The sequence below is a fragment of the Pleurodeles waltl genome, chromosome 10, assembly GCF_031143425.1.
Source record: "Pleurodeles waltl isolate 20211129_DDA chromosome 10, aPleWal1.hap1.20221129, whole genome shotgun sequence".
NCBI classification, from domain to species: domain Eukaryota; kingdom Metazoa; phylum Chordata; class Amphibia; order Caudata; family Salamandridae; genus Pleurodeles; species Pleurodeles waltl.
In genome coordinates, this window is record NC_090449.1 from 317,565,240 (window position 1) to 317,584,855 (window position 19,616).

At 46.4% G+C, this 19,616-nt stretch overlaps 1 protein-coding gene across 4 annotated transcripts in view; it reads left to right on the forward strand.

Annotated features, from left to right (window-relative positions):
• Window positions 1–19,616, forward strand: part of LOC138261506 (ankyrin repeat and fibronectin type-III domain-containing protein 1-like) — a 1,513,685-nt gene that overhangs the window by 1,432,993 nt on the left and 61,076 nt on the right. The gene's annotated exons all lie outside the window — the stretch shown is intronic.

Sequence of the window (19,616 nt, forward strand, 5' to 3'; positions counted from 1 at the left end):
AACACAACTTTTTCTTTTTCTCAGCCCCCACTTGATGAATCACCCCAAAACGTTCCATGCACAAGAGTCACCGGGGCACTTTTAAAAAAAACATTTTGTGACAATTCATCAAACAGTGCCAAAGAGATAGGCAAGTCAAATATATATATAGATATATATAATAAATTGAGTATGGATTTAGCTGTTCTAACATACCTCATGTTGTCCAGAATAATTCAGCGTTTTCTATTTGAAGTATACAGAAAGACTGCCGCAGGACTGTAGGACCCAGTATCTTTTTGGTCTATATCAGGCTTTTCTTATTTGAAGCATCTTTCATACTTTTCCATCAGCCAAAAAGAGTAGAGTTCAGTTATAGAACTGTATTAGTGCTTGGAAAAGGAGTCCGTTATCAGCTTTGCATATCCAGCTTATAGTAAAAGTGGACAATATTGATAAGGACAATGAGATATTTAAAGCTCTGGCCTCAAAATGTTTCAAACAAAAGGGAGCAGCGAAAATGGATGCTGAATTGCTCATGCCATTTCACACAGTACAAGATACCAGAGACACACAGGGCCTCATTTACAATATTTTGGTGCATGGCAGCAAGGCTTCTTGCTGCGCTGCCCTGCGTCAAAAGAAAAGAACAGGAATGCCCCCTATCTATAAGATATGCATTTGTGTCCCCTTACACTGCGCTGGCGTACAATTGGCTGCTGTGTGCCAATGCAGGCACCCTTGCACCATGGTGCAAGGGTGTCTGTGTTGTAGGAATTATTGAATTTGTGCAGGAAGGGATACCTTCCTGACCAAAAACAATCAATGAAGGTGTTTTCCTTCATTCATAGAAGGAGGAAAAAATTAGGCGAAATACATTTATTTCTCCTTGTTACACCTCCTCTGGGGAAGCGTTGAATTTTGATGCATCCCTAGGTTTACAAATCCTTATAAATCTGGGGATGCGTCAAAATCCATGGGTGTTGCATGGGAACACCCTCCTCAATGCCCCTGGAACACCTCTTTGATGCAGAGTAAGATAACGCAGAGGCTTGCGCTGCCTTACTCCATATCTACAAGGCCAAAGAAAACACACAACGTGGCTTTTCGTGGCCTTGTAGAAATGGGTCTGCAGCCTGCGCTGCCAGTGCGCCACAAAAAGTGACACACAGGTGCAGCAAGCTACTTGTAAATATGCCCCAGAGTCTGGTGTAATGTGGTCCAGCTCTATGCCTCAATGCCCCAATCCGCACTGCACCTCTGGCTGTCTGTCAGCCAGATGCGATGATCAACTGCAGTGCTATGAACAGTATACCACTGAGCTACCCCCGATAGCTCCACTGAAGGCAGAGTCCAACCGATACAGGGAGAAAAGCAAATATTGACATTGCAACGCAGACGTCACTAATGAAAACCAAAGTATGCTCAATCTTAAGAGTCGCGCTGCCCTGAAAAAGGGGAGACAGAGCCTAGATTCTTGAAAATGAAGATTTAGCCAAACTGCGTATTGCAGCTGTCAAAATCAACACTGTACTTCATTCAGCACAATGTAAAATCGGATGCGTGTTGCATTTAAAACACAGCGCCGGCAGTCTTATCGTATTACAGCTGGCTGTCAGTAACCCACACTTTTACTTTAGAGACTGGAACCCCTAGGACGGGCTATGATCCGACTGCTGTTCCAGCAAAGCCCTTGCAGACATGCAAAATGTACTGTGTAGGTGCAAGTCTTCCAGGACTCATAAAGCTTCTTGCAGCTGTATAGCACAGCATATGTTAGTAAAATGTAGTTAGGTATATGCCAAATGACCACAGGTGTGGTAAATGCTCTTGCAATGTGAAGCAATTTACTTTTTTTGCCCCTGACCCAACCTTATCCTGACAACTAATCACAGATCTTGAGATAACACTTGTAATGAAGACGCTTGGCTAAGGTACATGAAACATATTTAATCACCATCATTCAAGTTCTGTCCGACATCTTTTCACAGCTTCAACATTGTAACCACTCAGAAAGTTCTATTGAATGGTGGGTGGTGGGGCTCAAGGGGAATAATAGAATGGAATGGCCTGCCTCTCAAGGAGACATGATAATCAGGCGATTATAACACATCCTCTGACGGTAAGGGAACAACAACATCGAACATGATTCACTAACATTATAATATACAGTACAATAGTCCTTGTGCCAACATGCGTTATTCATATATCTCTTTGTACACGCATATCTTCTAGCATAGGATTGTATCTGTAGTCTTTCTTTGTGGTTCTTCCCATGGTCAAGTATGTTGCTAGGGAATTGTTAGAAATGGGGTTATCTATTATACTTCAGCCACCTGTTCAGAAGGATTTTTCATTTGCTTAATGCATGACGCAGTATGTTCAACTAATTTAGTTATTTCAATCACTTCTTATGTTCCTGGATTTTTACAGCAATTTTCTTTTCTTTCATTGTTTGTACAATGTACAATTTGGTCTCGAATTAGGCAGTCATTTAAAGGACGAAAATCACATGCGTTATCCAGGCCCCTCAGTATAGCAATGTAATTGATGACACTTTCATGTGTCCCTTGAATTCTAATGAAGGAACTCATGCCTCTCCAAAACCACATTTAATTAATTGCCAAAATGGTCCCCTAATTTTAGAAAAGTTACCTTATGCACAACTAAATCTCCTTCTTCTAACCTTTCTGGTACATCTATAGGTTTGCGTAATGTTTCATACATTTTCAGCTCATGAATGAATGCATTATGCAGTAAAATGTGTTGTTTTCTCAATGCATCACAAAAAGATGGTGGACGGAGTGCTGAAACCTTGCAAACACTCACTCCCAATCACAGATCTGGGTTGAATCCTTCATTCTTTTGCTGTCCATGCCACCCCAATTTAGAAGTGGTCGTGCAAATCAGTATTGACCCTGCTTCTCATGGGAAAAGTCCAGCTGGAACTGCCACACCAGGTCTTCCCTGGCCTAGAAACAAGCATCCTCGGACTGGTTAGCTATCTGAGCAGGGAGGGCGGGGGGGGTGACATTTATACCCAAATAGGTAGTGCCTGTCCCCACACAAAGGGCTGACTATCCGCTACTGATAGTCTGGAGACCCGGCTGGGAAGAAAGGACCTCTGTGCACTTCAAAGACCCTTCTTTGAAGTCTACCCCACTTCAGAGGCACAACTGACATCAGAACTTCAGTACACTTCTGGACTCTGCCAGGAAGAACAACTGTTGTGCTGCTTAAAGGGCTACTACTCTGCTGGAGTCCTGCCTCACTGGAGTCTTACCTAACTGAGCTGCCCTGCCGCTTGCTGTTCCACTGCCTAGGTGAAAAGGACTCGGCCTGCATCACTTGAATCTAGAGTGACTCTAAGAGCTTGCTGACTTGGCCCTCTTTTCTGAAGCCTCAGGAACGCAAACAACATCCAACAATTGTGACACAGCTTTTGGACTCTGCCAACTGTGAGTCATGTCCTGCCACGTTGTGCCAACCTAGTCCTGGGCCCTTGGAAGTGTTTGTTTCTGGCTGCCCCTGCAAAGAACCATGCATCAACCTCATTGCACTGATCAGAACCGATGTGTCACCTTCGCTGTTGAAGCTTCATTTCCACATTGCTGCGAGGATCGATGACACTGCACTGCTGAAGACGACAGAATGCCATTGATGCAAAAATCCGAGCACTGCAATGCCAACTGTGTGATGCATCATCCCCTGTGTGTGGCCTGGAACTGAAGCATCGTCTTCATCCTCTGGACGAATGCGATGGATTGATTCTCTATTTCCTTCAGTGCAGTCCCAGAACCGACACATCAACATTATTGCATCGTTTGGAACCCGCCACATCTCAAGGATCAAGGTGCTTTTCCTAAGCAGGCCCTGCGTGGGTCTTGTAGCCAGCCTGGGCTCCTTTGCAGTAAGCCTGAAAGTATGACTTTGGCCCGGTCTACCAATACCAGATAGCCCCGATTGGAGCTTTCTGCTTCTAAGTTCTACTGTTTCATTTCTACTGTAAAAATTCATATCTCAACTTCTACTTATTGATTTTTTTTTCATTTTGGTCTTGTTTTGTTCATAAAAATATACTTTATGTTCGAGGCATGTGCGGCACATGCTTAGCATAAGTAAGCCATTTAGTGTTGGGCTCGAATGTGTGCAAGTTGTTTTTCTTCAAAGAAGTTTTTCAAGTCACAAGGGCTGGTGACTCCACTTGCTGGTAATGGTCATCAGCTCTATTGTTAGATTGTTTTCTTCCGCCATCGGACTCGGACCCGTGCACCTCTGCTCCATTTTGACATCGCCATGACCAAGGTTAGGGCTACTGTTGGTATTATTTTCAATTGCGGTTAGTATTTATTCCCTCTTCGATCATTCGACTACGTCGGTCTTGTCAGGATGACTCAGCTTGATCACAGCTGCATTCGGCCTCCACTGTTCGATGCAACACTTCCACCAACTCCTTCCACGCCATGTTCAACTGGCAATGGAATAGGCATCTTTATAGTTCTGCCCTCGCTGCCATGCTAAGTTTCCTCACCCCGACCAACACCAGGTGTGTAACTTGTGCCTCCCCCTGGACCATCGGGAGGCCACCTGCAAGGCCTGCAAATCCTTCTGGTCCAAAAAGACGCTGCAGGATCGACGAGCTCCACAACTCAAGCAGTACCAACACAGAGCCCACAACACACACCAGAAATCATGTGCCAAGGAGGAAGTCTACACCCAGGGGGCAGAAGCGGATGAGGTCACCTTCTCTCATGAGGGCAGCTTGGGTTCCAACTTCGAAATGCAGGACCTTACACCTGGAAAGGCTGTAAGTACTTTGCCCCTCCAACCCAGCCCCTACAGCAATAAACCATCCCCAAGGGCCATACATAGAAAATACCAACCCGAGTTTTCTGTGAGGCCACCACTGCCTTTAGGCCATAGTCGGTACCAAACCCCTTTCTCTGAAACGCCAAGGTCTGCCTTGGCGCTGAAGAAACAGTCTAAGACGCATGTTGCCCTGCAGACTCCGTCACCATCGGAGCTGCATTAGCATCGAGATATTGTACTACCTCAGCGCCGAAAGCCACTATATTGGACCCAAAACCCTTTGCATCAAAGCCCTCAACACCAAAAACCTCAGCATCAAAGCCCTTGGTACCGAAAACTACATCAGACCTGAAATCGTACTCTTTCGCTAAACCAACGCACAGATCTGAAATGGTAAAGCCAGCCCTTCAACGTCTCCTGGAGGAAAGAAGCTCCAGATAACGACATATTGTCATCCATCCCAGCCTTATATTAACATGAACTCCATCCACACTTGTGCAGCCAACCAGAAGACAATTATCTTTTGAGGAGGTCCTGGACATCCTTACACCTTCAAAACATAGGAAGAAAGCAGACAAGGCCACTAACCATGTGCACCCCGCTACACTGCCATCGCCTCCCACTCCACATTTACCGCCTGTACCAGAGCCATATTCCCTGGTGGGGTCTACACACGCTCTCCAGGGGGATGAGGGTAATAGAGAAAAATACTCTATAACACCTCAAGATGATATGTGGGACTCATATGACATTGAGCCACCTGCTGATATGGATCTGGACCTTTATCCAGACAAGCCCTCCCCCTCTAGATGGTAGCAGCACCTTTCATGATGCCAGAGGTTGAGAAGCTGCCCATCATAATGTGGAGCTCCACACAGACCCTATAGAGTATGACTGCTTGTTTGAAACACTCTCCGATACCCAAAGATCTGCATAATATCTGCCAATGCTTAAGCGTATGCTCAGACATACACCAGACATCTTCAATGAGCTTGTGAAGGCCAGTGTCATTACTCTGAGTGTCAAAAAAAAAAGGCATCTCCATTTGACCCCACGTACATTACAAGACAATTGCTTCTGATTTGCTAGTAGCTGCAGCAATGAGAAAGAGGGCACGCTCCCAACCATCTGGGGAAGCACCACCACCAGACAAGGAAAGTAGGAGATTAGACGCAGCAGGGAAGAGGGTGACTGCCCAGTCTGCCAACCACTGGAGAATCGCCAACTCTTTTAGCCTCCTCTCCCGCTATGACAAAGCTCACTAGGATAAGATGGAGGGGCACCTTCAACATTTCCCAGATGAGTACAAGAAAAGGGTATACATGGTAGCCTCAGAAGGCAGACTCATTGCCTACATTTTCATTCGCTGTGTCTGGGATGCAGTCAACACAGAAGCAAGGGGCATTAACTCAAGTGTGCTCCTTAGATGTCATAGCTGGCTCAGGATACTAGGCCTCAAGCCAGAGGTGCAACAGAACATCCTGGCACTTCCCTTCGATTGGGGAATACTTGTTTGGACCACAAGTAGACACCCTGCTGGAGAAAACAAAAAAGGGACAATGAGCCAGCTATGTGATCGTGCCAAACACCACTGCAACATGGCTCCTTTCACTGCTCCCCCTACCGTGGAGCTGCAAAGCCCACCCCTACAGAAGGATCCACATCTTACCAACATCCTCAGACACAAAGCACCTGAGCCAGGGGTTTCTATAGAGGCTCCTATAGAGGAAACAACTCCAAGGGTAGAGGAAAGATAGGCTTCACTAAGCCCTCTTCCACTACAACCAAACATTGCCTCGCCCACCGTTCCCCCTGCCCACACAACACCAGTTGGGGGGCGATGACAGGGATTTTCTCCAGCCTGGCGTAACTCTCCCCACTGCTCCCACAGTTCCAACCCCATCAACAGTCACCTGTGAGGACAGTCATGTGCCTACGAGGAATGATGGCCTCATTCATAGCCATGGTGCTCCATACCTGTTTGAACATGGGTCTTCTGCTGGAGTGCCTAGTGCGTCAATGGTCTCAAGCGGTGGGTTAATTAGAAGATCTAGTGTTGGTTGGCAGCCAGGCTTGCCAATCTCTGTAGTGGTGGAATTCCAACAATTGTCTCGAAAGACAGCACTTCCAGGTCCCAGTTCCGCAGAGGACCATAACCATGGATGCCTCAAAGACAGGAGGAGTGGTGCACTCTCAAGATCTAACTGCCCATGAACACTGGTCTTCCAGAGGCATACATCTCCATATCGGTAAGCCGGAGTTGCTAGCTGTTCATGTAGTGCTGACAACCTTTCTCCCACATCTCATCGGCAAAGTTGTCCTGATATAATCAGACAACATAACTGCCATGAATTACCTTCAGAAGCAGATGGGCACCAGATCCCCCCAGCTCTCTTACCTAGCCCAAACCATTTGAAAATGGGCACTAAAAGACAATATTCACCTGCTACCTCAATATCTCCCAGGAGTGGACAACAACTTTGCGGATCTCCTCAGCAGTACACATCAGCATATCCAAGATTGGGAACTCAACCCACAGGTTCTTCAGACATACTTCCCATGCTGGGGGGGTCAACCGCAAATTGACCTGTTTGCCACAGCAGAAAACGCAAAATATCCAAACTTCGACTCCAGGTTTCCACACCCTCAGGCCAGAGACAATGCACTATGGATGAGCTGGTCAGGGACACTTGCTTATGCTTTTCCACCTCTCACACTACTTCCATCTGTCGTTCGCAAAAATCAACAGACGTCCCTCACGCACATCCTGGTGGCTCCCAAATGGGCTCGACAACCATGGTTCACAACCCTTTTCGAACTTTCACTCATCCCTCATGAGATACTCCTGAACAGACAGGACCTTCTCATACAAAATCACAGCGAGATCAGACACCCAGATCCCAGAGCTCTCAATCTTGCCATCTGGCTACTGAGGTCAGAATTTGGTTATTTAAACCTCCCACAGCCATGTATGGATATTCTTGAAGAAGTACGTAGGCCCACCACACGTGCCTGCTATGCAGCCAAAATGAAGAGATTTATCCATTACTACAACTCCAAAAACATTAGCTGCACCACTCCAAGATACTGTTTGCTATTTATACCATCTATATACCTCCAGGCTGGCCTATACATCTATAGGATTGCACTTAGCAGCTGTTGTTGCATACCTACAAAACAGACAACACACTTACATCTTCAGGATTCCCAAAAGCAAAACCTTCCTAGAACGACTAAAAAGAGTAATCATACCATGGGTGCCACCTGCTTCCTCGTGGAATCTTAATATCATAATCACCATACTAATGGGCCCTCCTTTGAAGCTCTTACACTCTTGTCCCCTCAAGTTCTTATCCTGGAAGATTTCATTTCTCATCCCTATCACATTACTCAAACATGTCAGGGAGCTCCAGGTGCTATCCTTGGAAGAACCCTTCTTCTAACTACAGAGAGAAATGGGTGGTGCCACAAACCAATCCTAAATTTCTACCAAAGTTGGTTTCTTAATTCCACTCTAATCAGTCTATTATCTGTATTTTCCCACAGCCTGATTCAGTTTCAGAGAGGGCCCTACATAGGCTAGATGTCGAAAGAGCCCATATGCACTATACTGATAGGACTAAAATGTTCAGGAAACACAACAACTATTCGTTGCTTTTCCACCTCCACATAAGACTAAGCCCATATCCATGGCAGAAATTGCACATTGGATCGTAAAATGTATACAAACATGCTATGCTAAGAAAAACAGAACTCTGCCTATCCCTCCTAGAGCCCACTTTACTCGCAAAAATAGGGGCATCAATGGCATTCCTCGGTAATATACCAATAGCTGACATATGCAAAGCAGCTACCCGGTCTACACCGCATACATTCAGAGAGCATGACTGCGTAGCTGTGGTGGCTTGTCAAGCTAATGTGGGGCAAGCAGTCCTGCGTGCACTATTTCAAACAACTGTAACACCCACAGGCTATCCACAGCTTGTATGGGAGGACAGATTTTCAGGCTGTGCTATGAATGTGTATCTACAGTCACACATGCCTGGAACGGAAAATGTTACTTATCCAGTAAGCATCTGTTTGTGGCATGAAGGGCTGTGGATTCGCATGTGCCCACCCACCTCCCCGGACACCTGTGCCTGTTCCTGCCAATAGTGTTACTTGTACGTTTTAATTTTCAACCCTCTTCCCCAGACACCTGTGCCTGTTTCAGCCAATAGTGTTGCTTATCACTTTTACTTTTCTCATGGACATTATAATGATAATACACATACTCCACATTAATTCCTCACCTGACTCGTGGGAAAACAATCTAACAATGGAGCCGATGACCATGCGCATTACCAGCAAGAGGAGTCACCATACCTCGTCACTCAAAAGACTTATTTGAAGAAAAACAACTTGCACACATCCGAGCACAACACTAGATGGAGGACGTATGCTAAGCATGTGAATCTACAACACTCCATGCCTCAAACAGATGCTGGGTAAGTAACTGGGTAACAGCTTCCTTTTCTAACCTAGTGTAGAGTGTTTTTGTGAAGTGTTTACTGTGTTACTGCTTGTGTGTTACAGAAATGCCTAACAAATTGCCTCTTAGGTTAAGCCTGACTGTTCTGTGCAAAGGGGTTGAGCACAGGATACTTTAGGGTGTGTTGAGACTTACCGTGACTAGGATTGTGGTCTCTGCTTACACAGGGTGCATATCTCTGCCAACTAGAGACCCAGTTTCTAACAACCAGCTTTTGAAGTACTGTGACCATGATACAGCGCATAGACTGGCCAGGGAGAAAGGCCCTCTGTAACACCAGGGCTCTGTGCCGTCATTTTTCCCAGACTTCATGAGTCTAGTTTTTTTAATGACATTAAGAATTTGGTTCATAACCAGACCGTATTCGTGTTTGAGCCTGGATCTCTATTCCATAATCATATCTTAAAATCTCTGAAATGCACAGACTCAGCAATGACTTGGAGCAGAGGCTGAACAATGCCCCCAAAAAGTGATTAATACAAGCCAGTCTTGAGCAACACAACATTGAGATTGTGTTTCTTCACTTAGAAATAGGGGGTGGTGAGATTTGCAGTCAAATGGATCACAAGGATGGAAGACACCTATAACGCCTATTAACATTTATGCATCACCTGAATTTTTCAAGGATATACGGCTTTGGACACAAAAAGAACAAGTTATTTACCTTAGGTAATGATTTATCTGGTAGAGACATGTTCTAGTTGCAGTTCCCTTACCTTAGAATTTCCCTCAGGCATCAGACTGGATCCGGAGATTTTTCTTCCAGCAGTACCCTTGCATGCCCTGGCATCGGTCGATTCCAATCCCGTTGTTGGTGTTGTGGCCACGTTGATGACACCATGGCACACTGACATCAGTTTCTTTTCAAGACTTTCCACACCAGCAGCGAGGAGCCATGAAGAACACTAAAACTGGTTCACCAGAGCTAAGGGCCTGAAAGGGATATCCCTGTTACTAGAAATCAGTTTGCAAGTGGGGAGGATGGGTGGGTCAGTAAGGAATCTGCAACTAGAATAAGTCTCTACCAGATAGATCATTACCAAAGGTAAGTAACTTGCTCATCTGATTTAGACTTCTAGCTGCAAATTCCTTACCTTAGAATAGATACCCAATCAATACCATCCCCAGCAGAGGGTTGTTAACCAAGATCATTCTAAAAAGTACTACAGGACCGAATGACCAAAGTAGCTGTCTCTCCCAAACTGACTGTCCAGGCTGTAATGTCTTGTGAACGTGTGCAGGGATGCCCACGTTGCTGCCTGAAAGATGTCCAGGACAGGAATTCCGTGAGCTAATGCAGTGGTAGCAGCAGGTGCTCTGTTGGAGTGACCCTCAGGGGTTGCTTCTTTACGAAAGTGTAGCACATTTTGATGCAGAGCAGTGTGCATTCAATCCGAAGGTGAACAGATCTAACCAAGGGTCTCCCCACTGCTGAAAGAGACCATGCGCCACCTCTGGATGGTGACGCTATTCGTGCTCGACTATGCATCGACGGCTGAGTTTGTCTGCTTTGGCCTTCAGAGAGCCTGCAAATGTTAAAACACCAGGATTATGCCCCGATGGTCCAGCCTCTCCCAGAGGCACAAAGCCTCTTGACAAAGAGTCCGCAACCTCACTCCGCCCTGCTTGTTCCAGTACAACATGGCGGTAGTGTTGTCCATGAACACTTGCACCACTTTCCCTCTTAGAGAGGGAAGAAATGCTTTCAATGCAAGCATGATCGCTCGGAGCTCTAAAAGATTGATGTGGAGTCTGGACTCCGCCAGAGACCAGAGGCCTCCGATCTCCGCCTCTATCGTGTGGCCGGCCATTCCAGGAGTGACGCATCTTTCACTACTGTAAGATCTGGTTGAGGAAGGAAGAGGGATCTGCTGTTGACCCAATCGCAATTCGAAAGCCACCACTACAGATCCTTCTCAGTTCCCTCTGAGATCTGGACCATGTCGGGGAGACATTCCTCTGATACTGCACCCACTGGACCATTGAGTCCTACTGCAGTGCCCACATATGGCATTTGGCATGTGTCACCAGCAGCGTACAGGAGGCCATTAAGCCCAGCAGCCTCAGAGTCATTCTCACCGAAATCCAGGATAGAGTCTGAAACAACAGAATCAGAGCCTGAATATCCCCGACTCATTTTTCAGGAGGATAGGCCCAAAACTGCACTGTGTCCAGAACAGCTCAGATAAAAGGGAGCATCAGAGAAGGAGTCAGGTATGACTTGGGCATGTTTATAGTGAACCCCAGTGAGTGCAGAAGGTTTGCTATAGTCTGAAGGTGGGACAAGATTTTCTGGGGTGTGTTTGCCTTCAACAGCCAGTTGTCGAGGTAGAGGAAGACTGAAACCCCTAACCTGCACAGATGAGCTGCAACCACTACCATCACTTTCATGAACACCTGAGGAGCCCTGGTTAGGCCGATGGGAGCACAGTAGATTGAAAGTGCTTGTGACCTACTACGAATCGCAAGTAGCGTCTGTGGGCAAGCAAGACGGTTATATGAAGGTTAGTGTCCTGGAAGTCCATCGTTACCATCTAGTCTCCTGGGTCCAAGGCAGACGGGATGTGAGCCAGAGTATGCATTTTGAGCTTTTTCTTCTTGAGGAAGAGATTGAGGGCCCAAAGGTCTAGGATAGGTCGTAGACCCTTGTCCTTCTTGGGCAAAAGAAATTAGTGAGAATAACAACCACAACCTACTTCTGGAGCAGTGATCCTCTCTATGGCTTCCTTGGCCAAGAGAGCCACGACTTCTTCATGGAGACGCGCCAGATGATCCCCTGGTAAGCAGCCATAAGACGGAGGCCTAGCCAGAGGGGCTCTCTCGAAGTGAAGGGAGTAGCCGCTTTGGACTATTTGCAAAACCCACCTGCCTGTTGTGATCGATTCCCAGTGGAGCAGGTGATATTGGATCCTGCTCCCAACTGGTCTGAGATGTTAGAACAGACTAGGAGGGTTTATTTGGAGCCTGCAGCAAGGGCAGGGGTGGACTGGGCAGACATTTAGTTCCCTGTCCCATGAGCCTGTGGAATTCCGCATCCACAGCCGCGCAGTGGCTGAGTAGCATGTGCGGCTCGGTGGTTGGCAGTGAAAGACAGCAGCAGGGAGACCATGAAAGGAACGAAAAGTGGACTGTGTTGGGCGAGGGGCAGTAGCAAGGCCAACGGACTGAGCCCAGGACTCCCTGAACCGCTCGAGTGCCAAGTCCACTTTCTCTCCGAAGAGACGGGTGCCGTCAAAGGGCATTTCCATGAGAGACTGTTGGACAGCCCTGAAAAATTAGACATCCTCAACCAGGCATGGTGCCTCAAGCCCACTGTCGACGGAACTGATCTGGCCAGTGTGCCGGGTGTGACAGGCCCACAACGAATTGTGAACTTAGCCGCATCACTCCATCAGCAATGGTGTGGTAGATGATGGCCCACCCCTCCTCCAGGACGTGCTGAAATATCCGCGCAACTGTATCCCACAATAAATGAGTGTAGTGGCCCAAAAGTCAAGACTGCAATGCCAGATTGGTGGAAGAAAACATTCTCTTCCCAAGTTGATCCAATCTTTTTGATTCCCTATCCGGGGGAGCGGATGGGAATGCGCCTGAGGAAGAAGAAGCCTGGATGACAAGGCTCTCATGTGTGGAGTGTTGGGACAGGAATTTAGGGGGTTATTACAACTTTGAAGGAGGTGTTGATCCGTCCCAAAAGTGACGGTAAAGTGACGGATATACCACCAGCCGTATTACGAGTCCATTATATCCTATGGAACTCGTAATACGGCTGGTGGTATATCCGTCACTTTACCGTCACTTTTGGGACGGATTAACACCTTCTCCAAAGTTGTAATAACCCCCTTAGTGTTGTTCAGGGCAGGCCAATGACGGCGGGCGATTGTCCTATACACACGAGTCTCTGTGCTGGGTCTGGACCAAGTACCCAAAAGGACATCAGTGAGGGCCTAATTAAATGGAACGAGAGGCTCCAAAGTGGAAGCTTCAGGCTGAAGCACCTCTGTCAGGAGGTTAGTCCTTACTGTTACAGAGGGAGCTCAAGCCCAAGGACCTCAGCCACTTTACTGATAACCATGGAGTAAAGTACTCCCTTGGCCATAGCCAGGGTAGGAGAAGAAAGCATGCCAGCATCAGGAGAAGTATCCAGACCACTAGCCTCGCCCAATTCCTGTGCCCAGTCCAAGTTAGGGTTGTTGTGCTGGTATTCTAATATTCTAAAGGGTCCAGCGTACCCTTCAATCCTTCCCCATATTCGTAACCATGATAAAAAGGGGCAGAATCCAACCTGGGGTGAATAGGCCCTATTGAAGACGATCGCCACCGTTCTGGCTCCTCAAGGATGAGAATTGGTTCGGCGTCGATTGTGGGCCCAATGAACATCGGATGTGTCTACGTCTTAGCCGGCACCAGGGAAGTTCACGTTGGCATGACGTGCGTCGGCACAGATCTGAAAACAGATCCGGAAGAGACCTCGGAAGCCAGGGCTGGAGCAGCTGGCACGGAACCCAAAGGTCCCCCCTCTAAGCCCCCAGGCCCCAAAAGCTCAGCAGGGGGGGCTCCGGCTCCCGGAAACTCGGGGTGGCGTGGAGCAAACGAAGAAGTAGGCTCCGCGGATGGAGGCCTCGAGCATTAACACTTTCCCCCCATCACATTGGCTGAGTGACGGGGAGAAGTCGAATGTTTAGCTTTCTTTGACTTCTTTTTCTTGTGACCTAGATGTCCTGAAGATTTGGAATGGGACGAGGAGGAGTGGTGATGACTCTGCAAGCGGTCTCAAGACCTTCCCCTTGAGCAATACCGGAAGCTAAGCGAAGTTGAGTGCCGGGCCGCCATGAGCTTTAGGGACCCCTCCCTCAAAGTCTTCGGTTTCATGGCCCGGCACTCGAAGCACATCTTCGGATTGTGGTCATGCTGCAGACACCACAAACACACCAGGCACTTGTCTGTCACCGACATCATGTGGTGACAGGATGCGGAAGGTTTGAAACCGGTCTTTCGAGACATCCCTCGACACACCAAAGAAGTAAAAAAATATGACAAAAAAGGTCAAATTTAGTCAAAAAATAACCAGAGTAGCTCTCTCCGGATCTGTTTGTGGTGTGGAAAGAAAATTACTGGCGTCAGCATGCTGGGGTGGAGCCTATGTACGACTACAACATCATCATTGTGACCATGACGCCGATGATGGACGCGGAGTCGATCAATGCCACCTGGATCTAGTCTGACGCCTGTGGGAAATTCTAAGGTAAGGAATCTAAAACCAGAAGGCTCTATCAGATAATGCTTGTGATATTATCTGGGATAGTGACATTTACGTAATAGTGAATCCCTTACTGAAGACCACTAATCACTGCAGATCTGGTTACTCATCCTCTATAAAATTATTGCACAGAGTTTGAGTTAACTGGCCTCAAAGATGTTTGGAGGTTGTGAGGAACTGATAGTAAAGCTTTCTCCTTTTATTAATCTGTCAATGATACACATCTACAAAACAGGGCGGTATTAGTGGTCTACTGAAAGCACTTCCTCAAAGTATCTAGAAATAAGTGGGCCAGTAAGTGTACAAAAGATGCAGTTTTAAAATATGGGTGGTGCGGGACAGAATAATATGCTGTTCTAGCGGACGGCATAGCAGGGTGACTGATCCAGTTTCACTGTGAGTAACATAAAATAGAGACTACAGCACTCAAAGTAACTCCACAATAGCATCAAAGTATTCAAGAATTGTGGGATGCCGCTTTTCTGGTATGGCTGCCAACAAAGGTGCAGGACTTATCATGGCCTTGTGACTTGGGTTCGCACTACTATTGGGAACCTACTTACCTTTTAATTGTCCAGAGTTCTAAATGTACCACCTGGAGCTGTTTATCTTGTTCTGACTTTGCTAACTAATTGTGTTATTGACAACTCGGTACCTGCCCCTTTCTTACTTTTTTTTTACCCTTTTGGATCTCATTGAGGCTTTATGCTGGTGACTTTTGATTGCTAACGATTTTCTGTCTTGGACATCGTGGACTTTTCTTTAAGATGTTACGCAGCTGTCCAGGCTTTACACCTATACAGAGTTCTTTTTGTGAAACCTCCCCTCGGCATTATTACCTTTACTGAGAATAGTGTGACATACTTTAGCCTTGAAAAAGTCCCTAGGGGACGAAACACATGTTGGCAGTCTCTATATTTACAAATGCTCATGCGAAGAACGGATGCTCATTCTAATAAAATAAATGAATTCAACAAGCTTTCCAAGAATTTAAATTTGTGAATACTTTTATACTAATGTGGACTTACTTTGAGTGCTGTGGTTTCTATTTTAAATGATACACATCTACACATTGATTTTTGGCTCAAAGTGGAAGTGTTTTTGCCATGGATTACTGATATATTGGATTTACGGTGGACTAAGGTGCCGATTACGAGTCTGGCAGTCACAAGACCACCAGACTCACGGTGGCGGTTGGACCGCCGCAGCTGTGGTAGTCTGACCCCCACATTATTAGGTTGGCGGATAGATCCGCCAGCCTACTGCCGTCCCAGCCAGGATCCAAGATCCCAGTGTGTTGACAGCATTCCTGGTTGTAATCAGCCAAGGCAGCACTGAACTCAGCGCCGCCCTCCTGATTACAGCCTTGCTCTCTGCCAGCCTTTTCATAGTGGTTTCACCAGCATGAGAAGGCTGGCAGAGAACAAGTACAGGGGGCCACAGGGGTTCCCCTGCCCAGCATCCTTGAAATGTGCACTTTCTTCTGCGCAGACAGTGCCCATTTCAAGGGTACTGGTGCACTCTGTGTGCAGCAGCATTGCCGCCGGCTCAATTATGAGCCAGGAACAATGCTGCTGCACCTTTCCCACTGGGATGACCAGCAGACACCAGTCAGCCCAGTGGGTAAGTTGTAATGGGGCCAGTGGGGAGACCGCCATCATGCTGTGGTCTCCTTGTCAGATGTTTGATGGACAGATGTTTCCGTCCGCCAAACGTCTAGTGACGCCCTATGTCGGACAACCCCCCGTTCACCTTGGGTGCCTCACTACCTGATCATTGGTGACAATACTATAATGCTGGCACATCCACAAAACTTTGTAGTTAAGGGTAAGCAAATAAAACAGCAACAATTTTACGTGTTAGAAGTACGCAGGTGCTCTCCGGGTGGTGGCTCCCCTGGTCACCATGAGTAGAGTAGAAACCAGCCTCGAAAACCAGGGTGGATATATGCTAATTGGTAAGATACCAAAATAGCACACTATGGCCCTCATTACAACCCTGGCGGTCCAAGACCGCCAGGGCTGTTCTGGAGGAAGCACCGCCAACAGGTTGGCGGTGCTTCCCAGGGCATTATGACTGCGGCGGAAGCGCCGGGGTCGCACCGCCGGGGCCGGCGGTTTCCCATCACAATGGCCCCGCCGGTTGTAATCCGCATGGGGAAGCGCTGCTTGCAGCGCTGCCCAGGGGATTACGAGTCCCCCTACGCCAGCCTTTTCCTGGCAGTTTGGACCGCCAGTAAAAGGCTGGCAGTACGGGGAGTCGCTAGGCCCCTGGGGCCCCTGCACTGCCCAAGCCACTGGCATGGGCAGTGCATGGGGCCACCTGACAGGGCGGCCTATATATAGGTAATGAAAGTCCCAGTCCAACAGTGTTTGTTTCTTATGACAATATTTAATTCAGGCTAAACTACTTTGGTTACCACCTAAGTTGGGTGCTTTCTGATATCTTTTTTCTTTTTGATGCTTTCTGGTGTCTTTATTTTGGTAACTTTCAATTATTTGATTTATGGTTGTGGCCGAGCACTCTTTACTATATGTTTTCTTGCTTTAAGAAGTTTAGGTAGTTATTTTGTTTTGTATATATACTTGCAGCCTTGATAAAGTCCTTGAGGCGAAATAGGTGTCGGCTGCTGCTGTGAAAAGAACGTATCTACATCTTCTTTGATGCCTGAATAAAACTTCAGCATAACGAACAAACACTGTTGGACTGAGACTTTTGTTACTTATGTACAGTCTGCTTTTTCAGTATCTAACAGATTATCACTACCTGATCATGTACAAGAGCAACATTTAATGTGCTTCCCTTCCAACACACTATCTGGTACTGTTTTAGACTGGAACTGGACTGTGCTAGTTCTGAGTGTTTAGAACTAAACATTAGCTCCGTGCCACATTTTGTCATGGTTTTGGAGGCTTTTAAAGTCTACATTTGGGGTATCACAATAGTGAAACAAACTGTGATTCTCTTTTCTATCTGTACGCAACTGAACATACTGGAGGGTACCCTGAAGTCTTTAGGACAAAACTATGTACCAAATGATAGTGCTACTGCACTTAAGGAGCCTAATGAATCATATTCTCCTTTTAGGGAAGCAGCCAATTGTGAAATTAAGGCCCATATTTATACTTTTTTAGCGCCGCATTTGCGGTGCTTTTTAACGCAAAAGCGGTGCAAACGTACAAAATACAATTGTATTTTGTAAGTTTATGCCGCTTTTGCCTAAAAAAATGACGCAAATTTGGTTCTAACAAAGTATAAATATGGGCCTAAGTATCTGGGCAAAAGTGCCCAGACCTAGTGTATGGGGAGGTAGAGAGATCTAATAAGACTCTGTTGTGGATGCTCAAGAAGGCAGGACAGCAGACCATTGTGTATTAGCTGAAACTGCCTTACTGTGAGGTCTTTGCAGGCATATAATGTAATATTGAAGGAGCTAATTAGGTACTACAAAGATCTTTATTCAACTAAGACTTCAGTAAGTCCTTCATTAGTGGAAAAGTAATTCAAAGGAATTGCACTAGCTCGGATTGAGGTAGGACACAGAGAATATGTAACTGAGACTCTAACAGTTGAAGAAAGCGTTGCTGTCATCAACAGGTTTTCAGATGGGAATGCCTCGGGCTCCAGTAAACTCACAGTTGTGTTTTGTATGCATTCAAGGAACTGTTAGCTCCTCGTCTTCTTCAGTTGTAGCAGGAGACCCTGGGCCCAGGAAATTACCAACTACTACTGCTAGGAAGCAGTGCTTAATTTAAGCCAGTGGTTTCCGGTGCGGGACACCAGCACTTATTTTTGAGAGCTGGCACTTAGTTTTCTGCATCAGGCATTAACGAAGAGCAAAAGGCACTTATGGGAAAGGCGAGGGAAGAGAAAGATGGAAAAGCATCACAAAGGGAGAAAGCAGAAAGCTGCTAGAGTGAGTTGAAGGGGCAGGGAGTGGCTGTAAATGGATTAAAGAGACCCAAAATGGTTTTGGGATTATGCTGTCCCAGTATTCATTCTGTGATCACATTTAAATGCAGCAGCTGCATGTTTCAGAAAATAATTTTTGGCCACCAGCATGTTTTTATTTACAAATTAAGCACTGCTAGGGAGGCCATAATCTCCACTGTACTGAAGTCTGGGAAATATACTATGGACTGTGGGACCTATATGCCAAATATCTCTCATGAATCTAGATAATAACTTCTTACTCAGGATAGTTCCCAAAAGTTTACATCCCCTAATGGAGAAGCTAGCCATGCTTGATCAATCAGGTTTTGTCACTGGTAGAGCAACCGCTGATAACTTTAGCAACACTCTTTGCATTTATTCCTCAAATCCGACCTGGTGTCAATGCTGTGTCGATGTTCTTGAATACCGAGCAGGCCGCACACTCAATAGAATGAATCTTTTTATATGTAGTCCTATGCAGAATGGGGATTGGCCCAAAGGGCTTATTTAGCTGCTTCACTCGGACCCCTGTTCCAGCCTCCTTGGCAGTAGTCATACCTCTAAACTATTTTCCTTCAGTAGAGGTACTGGACAGAAATGCCAATAGCCCCCCTTTTTGTTCGCAGAAGAGGTCCCAGTGTTCAGTGCCTTCTCTCACAGGCTTGTTTCCTTTTAGGGGAAACTGGCTGCATTTAAAAAAAAAATGTTTACTTTATTAAATGTGATCACAGACATGGTGGTCTGCTGACCGCAGCAGACCACTATCCATATGATGACATCCAATCAGAGTAAGTCACAATTTACAGCCTATTTCAATAATATTCATGAGGTAAGTCAAATTGGGACCACTCCGAATGGGAATTTTGTGAACCAACAAATTAAAACATAGGTCGGTTTCCAAAATTTCACACTAGGTACAAAAACACCATTTGCAATTTGCAACCATTGTTTGGATAGCAGACCCCTATTCTGAGACTGAGTTTCAGTAAAATTGACCTCAAAACTACCAGTCGAATTCACCACATTGTTTTCTAGCCAGAGAGCCTAATCGCTTCCACCATGTCTGGGGATGTAAGTACTGGTTCAAATCTGCCCATCCGGTTT